The 12,116-nt window shown below is 38.3% G+C and overlaps 1 long non-coding RNA gene across 1 annotated transcript in view; it reads right to left on the reverse strand.

The window, feature by feature from the left end:
• Window positions 1-255: 255 nt before the first annotated feature.
• LOC139046461 (uncharacterized) overlaps window positions 256-12,116 on the reverse strand; it is a 67,506-nt gene continuing 55,645 nt past the window's right edge. Inside the window, exon 3 of the long non-coding RNA XR_011506560.1 lies at window positions 256-1,003. This is a non-coding gene — a long non-coding RNA (uncharacterized lncRNA). The remainder of the gene's footprint in view (window positions 1,004-12,116) is intronic.

The raw sequence follows: 12,116 nt of genomic DNA on the forward strand, positions 1-12,116 counted from the left end.
TTATAAGCAACATAAATTCATTTGGACAATGAAGAAATATTTAATAGGAAATAGATTCATCTTTTAAATATAGGTATTTGTTTTTGTCTTTTTTCTCAACTCTGTCTCTGTTTCTCTGTATCTCTCTCTTTCTTTCTCTGTCTGTGTCTTTTAATGTTTTGGCCTTTACAAATCACCCAATCCAACTGAGTTCAATTTCCTCATGTGCAGATTGGTGGTTAGGAGGCCATAAACTTATGGAAGAAGCGCCATCACTGTGTTGACATCAGAAAATATGGTCTTCTATTCTATTCTCCCCCCAAGATAAATGGGCTTGATGGAGAGCTTTCCTTTCCGATGTGAATGACTTCATGCTCCAAGGAGCTGAAGTGGAAGAATGAATCTGAACATAGCTTGGTCAACATCAGTCTTCTGGGTACAAGCCCATTATGAAGCAAACATCTAACAAATGTTCAATGAATTCAGGTTTTCTGTTTCATTTATGCCCTGGTATAAAGAGAATGGTGGAAAATAAATTTTGTGCTAAATAAAATTTTACTTTGACATTCAATGACAGGATAACCACCTAGATACATAATAATAAAAGCAACAACAATAATGGTAACAATAGAACAATTATTGCAACAAAAATATTAGCTAACAATTACCAGACACTTATTACTTATGGTTGCTTCTTTTGCTGCATAAAACTCATTTCCTAATTCCAAAGCGAAATGAGAGCATGCTTTTTCCTTCTAATCCAGTGGACTCTTACATTGCATCCATAGATTCCATCCTTCCCACAGGTATGTTGACCTAAAGCACGACTTACTGCCATCTCCCACCACTTCACTGGGGAGAATGATGAAGACCCCACGTCTGGAATAGACAGAGTAAGGGCCAATTCTTACCACTCCAAGTTTGCTAAGGAAAGCAGATACTTTTCATCTTCCAGAGAGCTTGTGAGCTCCCAATAAGTGTTGAGCAGGTTATGGTCAGTCTGTCAGTATAGGTACAACAATTCCTGCAAGCACGAACAGAAACAAAGCAGGATGCATGCGGTTTTATTAGTCAGTTTAGGCTAGATCAGGCTGCAGTAACCAGTGAGCCCAAAAGTTCACTGGTTGAAGCAACAAAGTTTATTCTTCACTCACATTGTATGAATATCACACATTTGTGGAGGATTTATGTTCATATTGGACCAAAGCTGATGAAATTCCCACTTTATTGAACATTGCTAGCAGCAGCAGAAAGAAGAAAGAGATGGATGATCATCCACTGGATCTTAATGCTTCTGCTCAGAATCAATACATGCCACTTTGCTGACAATTCATTTATCAAAGCAAGACAAATTTCCATTTCAAGACATAGAGGAGAGGTGGTCTTCTTGGGTGCGCAAAGGTGGATGTCATCGGAATTATTGGTGAGTGTCACTGATGTCTACCATACCTGAGACATCAGGTTTTCAAGGAAAGGGCGCCACCTGGAGCTCTATTGTCATGGTCCCCAATTTATCTACCACTGTTCTCTGTTGTGCACACTCTGATAAGGCTTCACCGACAACTCCAGCAAAACCACTCTCGTCAGGGCCATCAGCACCTTCCACATCTCTAAATCCACTGGCCAGTCAGCACTCATCTTTGTCTATCTATGAGCACTGTTTACATTCTCTATTTCTCCACCCCAGTATTTCCTTTAATTCCAGGTGAACCCACTCTTCTAGTTTTTCTCTTATCGGATGGGTTTTTTCTTCTCAGTTTCATTTGTGAGCTCTTCCTTATCTCCCTGACCTCTTAATCTTCCAGTGCCCCAAGGCAATATCAATGGTTTTCTTCTCCTCTCTATCTAAACTCATTCATTTGGTGATCACATTCAGTAGCTTGTTTTTGTTTTGTATTGTTTAAACTGTTTTAATTTATTTATTTACTTATTTTATTTATTTATTTATTTATTTGAGGAATATTAGCTGTGAGCTAACTACTGCCAATCCTCCTCTTTTTGCTGAGGAAGACTGGCCCTGAGCTAACATCCATGCCCATCTTCCTCTACTTTATACGTGGGACGCCTACCACAGCACGGCTTTTGACAAGCAGTGCCATGTCCACTCTCGGGAACCGGGGAACCCCGGGCTGCTGAAGCGGAACGTGCACACTTAACCGCTGCGCCACTGGGCCAGCCCCTAGTAGCTTGGTTTTGATCCAACCTATAGGCTGGATATTCTAAACATTTATTGACAGCTTTTACCTTTTTCCTGAAATCAAGCTTTCTATAGTCATCTGTATATCTGATATCTAATTTATCAAGTCTATACCAAAACTCCTAATCTTCTGGTACAAACATCTCCTATTCTACCCTTTCTAGCAAACTTTGCTGTCTTAATCTTCCAAATATATCCAGACCGCATTTTACCATATTCAGTGGTACCAAGCTTGTCCAAGTTACCATATTTGCATTATTATATTATCCTCCTAAGTGGTCTCCGAACTTCTATCCTTGACTGAACCAGCCCTATCTGTCTATTCTCTCACATCAGTTAGAGTTAAAGTGCAGATTCCTACCCTGGCTTCCATTTCAGTCTTTGTAATCCCAAAGACAATGGCCCTAAAGTCACACATAATCTGGCCTCTCATTCTCTCTCTGATTTTATTTCCTACTAATCTTCTCTCTGCTCACTCAATGCCAATCATGGCAGCCTCTGAGTGTTCCTTGAACACTCCACACTTGCTTCTAAATAAACATTTGAGCTTGCCGTTCCCTCTTCTCGGAATGTCGTTTGCTGCATAGGTGCATGACTCCCTCCTTTCCTTCTCAAAGCTTTGTTTAGATATTTTATTCTCAATGTGGCTTTGCCTGACCACTCTTTAAAAATTTAAACCCCTTTTTCTGCCTCTGATAATCCACACACTTCTTTCTTGTTTTATATTTTTTCCCTTTGGAACTTATTGCTTTTAAAGTACTATATCATCTACCTATCAATTTTGTTTATTGCCAGTCTCTCTCACTAGAATTTCAGACTCCCGTCTGTTTTGTTGACTTGTGTATTTCCAGTACTTAGAAAAATGCCTGAAACCAGACGACTGTCAATAAATATTTTTTTGCATTGAATGAATGGATGGATGGATGATATATAAATGAATGAATGAGTGAATGAATAAATGAGGTTAATTTAATGTGGTTTGGGCTTTTAGCAAGAACAACCTGGGATTAAAGGACTAGTCGGCCCATGCGCAAATAATCCATCAATCTTCTTAAGAACCATCCCTAAAAACCAATTTCCCTCTTATTATTCAAGCATAGCATATGCAATGAAATCCAAACTACAGTGCTATAGCAAAATCACATTATATTGTGTATAATCTAGTGTCTACAGGCTAAATATACTTATGGAAATGGTCTAATGACCACAGGGAGAAAGCCCCATTTCAATGTATCATTCCATTGGAGGCTCCAGATCGTAGAAGGAAGATTATCCTGGGGACCCCTATCGACACAACCTGGTATTTTACTATGACTAATTTATTCCTCAAACAATCTGAAACATAGGGCGCTGGGGGAATTTTAGTTAAGTCTTGTTTATGTCTCCTCTAAAAGATCTCGCTGATACTTGTCACACAATTAAAGCTGGTTTTCTGTCTTTGGAGGAAGAGAATAAGATGAGACGACGAAAGTGTCTTCTTTATTAAGAAGAAAGCAGAAAGATCTGCATGTTCTATCCTTAAAAGTGTAAATTGTATGTATTTTTTAAGAGAATATGTAATGTTTACCATGTTCTTGTGAGAAATATTTTTCTAGAACTTATGCTTAGTATGTGCTGATGATGTGGCTATTAGAGAGTAGACAGGGACTTGTTCAGTGAAACTGCTGCCACACAGGGAATAAGTTGGAGTTTTCAGGGATCCCATAAGTAACATCCTGTTATTCTCCTGAGTGTGGCCACATTAAGAAATAGACAGAGGAATCAACCAGATGTCAAAGTGTCACTGTTATTCGAGAAAAAGTTGTATTAGACTACATAACCACATTTGCAACCACAGCTAGGTTGTCTTAAGAATTTATTCTCTAAAATGTATACCATTTCCTTGGAAGTTCTGAGTCTACTCTGTCACCCAATCTCCTACAAGTTCAGGACACAAATGAACAAAGAAGGTTATATTCTGATACTCTGAGAACTCCACAAAGATCCTGAGCTGATCATGTTGACTTCTTTCTCTTAATTCTGCCAATTAGGGAATTTACTACTCTTGATAAAGAGAGAGGAAGGATCCAGAGAAATCAGAAATGTTTTGAAGTTTTGTTCCTTAGGAAAAGAAAATTTGCTCTCATATGGGAATGTGAGGAATGGGGAATCTGTATTCTTCCTTAGCAAAGAAAATTAAAATTAACCCCAATCAGAACTCAGTTTCTGTCTACAGAATAGATAGTCAAATAGGAGAGAAAATTTCTCAACTTTCAGGTAATTATCCAATTGCAATAGAACCGTTTGTGACTGACAACTTAACATTTAAAAAAAATTGTGTCTATGGATGCTGAGAACAACTGTAAGACTTGGGTTTTTAATTAAAAAAAATTGGGCAGAGAGATGAAAGCACTTAAAGAAATGGGCTGAAGCTTGTGTGATACCTAAAGGTTATCAGATAGCTTGGAGTAGAGAATGATGAGTGATTGCAAAATACTTTGTCAGTCAATATCTTTCAGTTGTTGCCTTTAAAAGTAGATTTCATTGTTTATTAGGAAGAACCAAAATGAAACCCAGTCCAGGTAGACAGCCCCACCTTATTTTGGCAAAGATATAAGACAAGTGGAATCAAGTGTTACCCCATTTAACATGTCAAGAGGCTGAAGCTGAGATTCACTATCTATTGGAGGACTCTCAGTGGTCTAACAAAAGACCTAGCACCCAAATCTCCACCTTACACCAAATTTCAATCTTGTAACCACTTTTGGTTTTGGTCTGTCTTTCTTGCTCAAAAGCTTTCTCCTCTTGGTTTCGAGTGCGCAGGATGGATAAATTTCCCTTGTCAGCACAATAGTAGAAAAAGACATAGTGAATTTCAACTTCATGTACATAAAACTGAAGGCCATCAATGATTTCATTCTGTTGAGTCTGCAAAGGTAATCAATGATATGGTAAATTCCTTGAGGATAAGGACTGAATCCACAGTGCCTAACACAGCACTGCCTAGATCATAGGCTCTTCCCAAGTACTTTGGTAATAAATGAATACAAGTTCTGCCTTTGATACAACTGTGGTTTATGATGAATTGTGAGAGATTATTGTGTGCAGTTTTGTGGGTTGGTTGTCTTATCTTCATTTACTTTGTCCCTTAGAAGAACCTGTTATTTACTCAACTCTCATTTTTCCCTATGACAGAGGACTTGATTAAAATATGTGAACAAGTTTTGAAACTTATTACTTACTTTCTGACACTGAGATTTGCCATTTCTTCAACTTTTCTGTATTCAAAACTTCTCATTTTGGGAAAAAATAGGGAGAAGCCCCTTCCCCCTGCCCTCCTGCTGGTTAAGTTTTGCTGAAAGCTAGAATGTGGGTGCAGGTGGTTGACCTAGGATAGGCCAATCAGATGGTCCCACCCATCACTTTGAATCTTGAGGGATTGATGCAGAGATGCAGAGATACAGGGATGCTAAAGAAATTATTGATGTTGGCAGTAGCACAAAGAATGCTGCAATAGCAATGGTGGTGATGCTTCAGAGGCAAGTAGCGATATCCAGAGTCCCTCCACTGGCTGCAGCTCTGATTTGCCAGTGTGTGTGGCTCACAGACACATTTCCTGCTGCCTAGCCTCTCTTGCTTTCTGCATATTTTATGAGCCTGATTGATTAACCTACTGTTGATTTTGTAAAGTACTCAATATCCTTCCAATGAACAGCTTTTATCACCAAAGTATTCATTTTTTTTCTGTTATTGTCAACGAAAAGCCATGACGGTAACAGAGATTAGTACTGGGGAGTGGGTTACAGGCAATGGTCCCCAAGAAGAAGGGCGAAACTTGTGATAGACTACCTGACCTATTTGGAGCTGAAGGCAGCGATAATTCTGTCTGAATTCAAGGAAGGGAAGTTGGATGCCCATGGCAGGAAGCAGCGGAACAGCTAATTAAAGTATCATCTGGATGTGCCTGGAATGAAGTACCCATCAAAGTCAAAGCTTTGGGAGCTGCATTGTCATGGCCATAAAATAGTGTGAAGAACAGAAGCAGCAGGGTGAGGTGTCTACTCCCAAGGGCACTTTAAAACCATGAAGATAAATAATGAAAAGCACAAATCCCTAAGTTCATAATTCAAAACATTCACTGAAATCTAGGGACTTTCTATGAATTAATAAACAAAAAAAATAAAAACGGAACAAAGAAACCTTTTTTCTTCTGCAGGCAGAAAACTAAAGCTGATGACAACCACATAGCCGATATCATGAGATATCAAATTACAACATCAGTAGACTTAACATCTTTACATTTCGCTTATGGGAAAACTAGGCATTGGTTTGTTTCAAATGGTCTCTGTTCTTATTTGCTGTCAGACCTTGGGTGAGTCCAATAGTATAGTGACTAAAGAGTACAAGCTTTGGACCCAGACTACCTGCCTTCATTTGTCAACTCCACTATGGGATGGTAGGGTGAATTTGAGCAAGTAGCTTAATATCCTGTTGCTTCAATTTCCCCATCCATAAAGTAGGAATGGTAATAGTATCTACTTCATAGAGTTATTGTGGCTTTTAAATTAGTAAATATATGTGAGATTATCAGAACAGTGTCTAGAACATAGTCATCACTCAATAGATAGTAGCTAGAGCTACAATGGCCATTGTTACTGTTATCACATTGATGACATTATGCTGATATGATTTGCTGAGGAGGAAGTAGCAGGTACCACTTTGTCGTGATAAAAGACATGCATGTCAGAGAGTGCACAATAAACCCTAAGAAATACATGGACCTCAGTATAGTTTCTGGAGTTCTGGGGATATCTCCAGCAGAATAAAGACTGGTTTGGTTAGGGATCCTTGTGCTTTATACCGTAGAGAAAAGCAGGTTTTTTCATCAACTTCTCAGGATTTTGAAGTCAAAAATAGACTGCTTTTACGTATGCTTCTATGACTCATTGACTAGGTGAATTAGGTTCACTTTGTGTGTCCTCTGGTAGAAGAGAGGATTATTTGGACCATAACGATAATAGCATCCTAATTGGCACTTATGACCTAGCAGAACCAGTGTTGCTACAGATTGCATTGTGCTTCCAGGTAGAATGATTTCTTGTTAGGATCCTGAAGAACTGTCAGGAAAAAAAGATAGAAAGCTACCTATGGACAAAGATTTATTCAACCACGTTACAGAGTTTTCCTGTAGCGAAAAGGTAAAATTCTTATGTTTTAGTCATTTTCAATGACTTACTCTAATCATAAGACAATACATAGCTCAACACAATGTGATGCAAAGGGGAGGTGATTTAATAACTTTTAAATTTTTGTTTGTTTTTCATTCTGCCACCCACATATTCTCTAATACCCAAATCACTTAACAACTCAAAACTTTGCAAATAGCATTTTATTTTCTTGTGGCTAGATTGAAGATGTTAAGGCCTTGGTTGGTTTTTTTGCTTTTTCTTTTTGGAAAGCACAATGTATTAACAGAATATATTTGATATGAAAGAAAAAATCCACTGACCTAAAAAAAAGTGAGAAATGGGAGGGTGATTAGCTACTTGGAAGAAAATAGCAAGTGACCTCAACTTTGAGTCCTCACCACAAACTTGGGAATTTTGAAGTCAGGAATGTTTTTCTTTTTAAAGCAGAGGATGTTTCAAAAGTGTTTTTGAGGCACCAGTGACTTCCTACCTCTGGAGATATAAAGGGGAAATGCTGAAAACTTGCCATTGAACATTCTTCCTTTGGTATGGGCAGTCTGAAGAGAGCCACTAAAGTTGGGGATGGAGACTTTGTCTGACTTCCTTCGGCCTCCCAGGTGCATTTGTTCAGTAGATCATGGCAATGGTGGGGAGAGCAAAATCCCGTAAGAAAGAGAAAGACCAATGCTATTTTCAGTCCCTGTCCCAACATCCTCAGCTATAGGATGTGCTTAATTTTCTACAAAGTCTATTTTTTCACTGTCTCAATGTAAATTACAAGACTGGAAGGTACTTATAAAATCCAAATTCCTCTGGAGAAGTCTCCAAACCATACACAAGTATAAACTTTGATTTTGTATTTTTTATAATACTGTACTGCTTAATCAGTGGATGAGAGTTATGTTTCTGTTATCCATTAACTATAGTAAAATGCTAGTACATTTACTATACGCATGATATATGCTAATGCTATTTGCTAATGTTAAGAAATGATGAAAGTGCTAACAGAAATGTTTTTTGAGTGTTGCCATGTCAGGTATTGTGCTGGCACTCTACATTTGTGAGCACATTACTTTAAAATATGTGTTTTTTGGCCCATTTCACAGATATTTTTGTCCCCTCCACCAACAATAATGCCTCTCCATCACAGAGCAGTACTTAAATCCTATGCTTACTTCACAGTTCATCTCAAATACCACCCACCCACCTTCACTAATTTACTCAACAATACTTTTTTTCAGCAAATATTTATTGAATTCTTTTTATGCATCAGGCACTGTGCAAGGCAGGGGGTCTACTTGTGGGTGAAAAAAAACTATATTCCTAACCATGTGATGTTTATAATCTAACAGAGTTGACAAAAGATAAAGTAAACAAGCAAATGAATATAAAATTAAACTGACAATATTATGAAGGGAATAAACTTTACCCAGTGGTGAAAGTAGGCAGCAGAGGAGGTGAACTCCCTCTCTACTTATGCCTATTTGGACCTTTGTGAAAATTAGAAAAAGATATCCCTTTCTCATGGTCCTTTAGGACAACTACCATCAAATAATTATAGTAAATACACAAATCAATGACAACTAGCACTATGACCCCATCCCCCAGGATCTGTAGTATAGAATCTTCAAAGCTGTATGTGAAGGCCTTGAGAAGATGACAAATAAAATAAGTTGTTAGGGATGAGAATGTGTCAGCCACTCAGAAAAGGCAGAGGAAGAATGTTCTGGGTGGAGGAATAAGATAGTATGGAGACTTTGAGATGGGGAAGAACATTTGGGTTTGAAAAACTAAAAACAGGTCAATGCTACTAAGGCATAATAAATTGGAAAGAAATTATATAGTTAAAATACGCAGGGCTAAACAAGAAGTTGGGGCTTCATTTGAGTTGCAAGGGGGCTTCACTGAGAAATTTTAAGCCAAGGTGTGGCATAATCAGATTTGAGTTTTTACTTGGGTGAATAAATGGGAGCAAGATAGAAAAACGGGACCCAAACAGGGGCTATATTGCAGTAGTCTAGTCAAGAGATAACCGTGGCCTGGATTAAGCAGTGGTGTAACATAATTGTTTCTACTTGTCGATATCTACTACCAGGCTAGAATCTCTAAGTTGACAGGGACTATATTTTACACAATGGACTTCGATCAGTTTGGGCACATTGGACTTGAGAAATAAACACAAGAATAGGAAAGAAAGAAACTCACTTTACATTTTATCTCCCGTGTGCTACAGGGTGAGTTCTTCTAAAGCAGGCACAGAGATGGGGTTTGACGTGTGGGGGTTCCATATTAGGAACCAACACCTATGGAAAGGAGTGGAGGAAAGCAGGTTTGGCCAGAGGGAAAAGTTGCTGCCGTGCAAACCCAACAAAACCCCAGCCCACTCCTTGAGGAGCACTGCCACCTAAACTGCCTGAAAGAAGTGAATGAGCAAACACACCGAGTCATGAAAGACATTCCATGTTTGGGGAAGATTCTTGTCTCTGCACCTTATAAGACACGATCATATCTCTGAGTGCTTAGAAAAGGCATTGGGTCACTGAAAAGGATTTAAGTCAAAAACTAGAATGATTATTGGCAGTGAAAACGTGTTTTCACATCAGAGACTTCATTAAGTGAGTCGCCTTTTCTGCTCCTCAGTTTCCCCATATGCAAATTAGAGATGATGAAACAGATGACCTTAAATGACCCTCCCAATTCTGAAATTCTGTGATTCTGAGTAAGAAAACCCAGTTCAAGAAACCCATTACAGCCATAGCTGTCCTTTTCCATTAGTCCAAATGCATCTAGACTCATCAAAATGAGTTTTGACTCGCAGGAACCAAATGTCTTTATTTAGAAGAGATAGGAAAGGCAGCCTTGCAAATTACACCATTTCTCCCACCTCCATTATGCTCCGAGCGTTCTGCCAGTGCCATTACAACCCAACAGCACGCGGCCAATTGGAGCAGAAAAGACAATAACCTTAATGGGAAGGAATTGGGAGCTGGGAGACGCCACAGATTGTATTAGGAGAAATGAAATAATATTTAATTTCCCTGGTCATAAATAATCTGTCTGCCCACATTATGAGCATATCAGAGTTGACAGGGAAAATATTCACCAACACGGGAAAAAAGGTCATTATTTTTTCATCATTAGTGGGTAATGAAGGTGGGGGGGGGCATATCAAATATCCTTTTTTTTTCCTGACAGATGGAACTGCAGTAGCAGAGGAGCTCAGAGTAGCTAGTAATCCTCACAATTTGTCAGCAAGAGGCAATAACAATGATTGTGATGATTTCTCTTTCGTATTGGTAAGGTTGTTTATGGGTTTCAAAGTGTTCCTCCATTTGTTTCCCCAGAAGCACTTCACTATGTGGAAAGGTTTAGTCATTTTTAGAGATAAGGGCTCAGAGGCTCAATGATAGGTAAAATATTTTGGCAAGTTACCCAAAAAGCAGAACAGTGACTCAAAAACTTCAGACTTTCCCTTATTGCTTTCAAATTTTGGCTATAATAGCAAACAACCTGTACTATTTACTTTTAACTTACTTTTTAAAAAATTTCAATAAGCTTGCTTTTTTACTTAAATTATTTTAAAAGATCCTTTAAATAGGACCATCATAAATGGAAGGTTCAAATCACTTGCCTAAAATAACAGTATAGGTGATTCTCATTATGCTCAGTAGTTACATTCTAGAAAGTTTCCGCAAACACAGAATTAGCAAATGCTGAACCTAGGAGAAATATAGTTAGGTTGCTGGGAGCCTCTGGTCACACGTTTTCATCAACCAATCAATATATAACCTATTTTTATGTGTGTTTCTGTTTAAAGACACCTTGTTTCATATATTTTGTTGATTCAATATATACTGTTGATTTACGGACATGCAATTCACAGCTAACAACACTATAACTCATGCCTGAATGAAGCTTACCTAACACACATTTTCTCTGCAAGGCACATTCTTGTGCTTAGGAACACAAGATAGCACTTCAGCACTATGCTTAGCAGCCATTTTAAACAGCAAAATCTCTAACAAAAAACCCCCACAAAAATGCAAAAAGTGTGGCTCCAAATAGACCATGAAATGGACACTTGTTTACAGTATGAAATCTGAAACAAGAAGGCAGAGCGTTGTCTTCTTCAACGTCAGCTAGGAACATACGTGTAGGGTGACAATTTTTTTCATCTCTTCCCATGTCCACCAAGGACTGCAAAACACTGCAAATATTGATTCTGGGTTTGCAAATAAATTTTAGCATATGGGTAAATTAGCAAGTATGAAATCTGCAAATAATGAGTATTGACTGTATCTTTAAAATTAAATCCAATGAAAGCAATTAAATTTGATTGAATCCAAGCTAGATAATCTTGCTGGCCCAACACTCTCCACACAAGGCCTATTATTGTTGTTAAAAAAGGAGGGTGAAATGAGGTATTAAAGACATCTTAGCCCTGAACTGGGAGTTCCTCCTTGACTTAACCCAAAGGATTGGAAGAAAATTAAAATAAAAATAATCTTCTTGTCATGTGATTCATTTTTTCTTCATGTTGGATTTATGTACCACCTGCAATCATTTTGAGAACATTTTCAATCACCGTTAAGTATTATGTATGAAGATTTGGAGGACCCTAAGGATACAAATTCACCTTTTGGGAAGGACTGCGCTAGAATATGAAAATCACCAGATGTCCTGACCCTCAGCTTTCTCTTAACATTGTGGAGGGGAAAACAGCCTCCACAGTCTCTGGCCCATGAGGATGAAGCTAACCCACCTGTAACGAC

The sequence above is a fragment of the Equus asinus genome, chromosome 10 (genome assembly GCF_041296235.1).
Source record: "Equus asinus isolate D_3611 breed Donkey chromosome 10, EquAss-T2T_v2, whole genome shotgun sequence".
In the NCBI taxonomy this organism is placed as follows: Eukaryota; Metazoa; Chordata; class Mammalia; order Perissodactyla; family Equidae; genus Equus; species Equus asinus.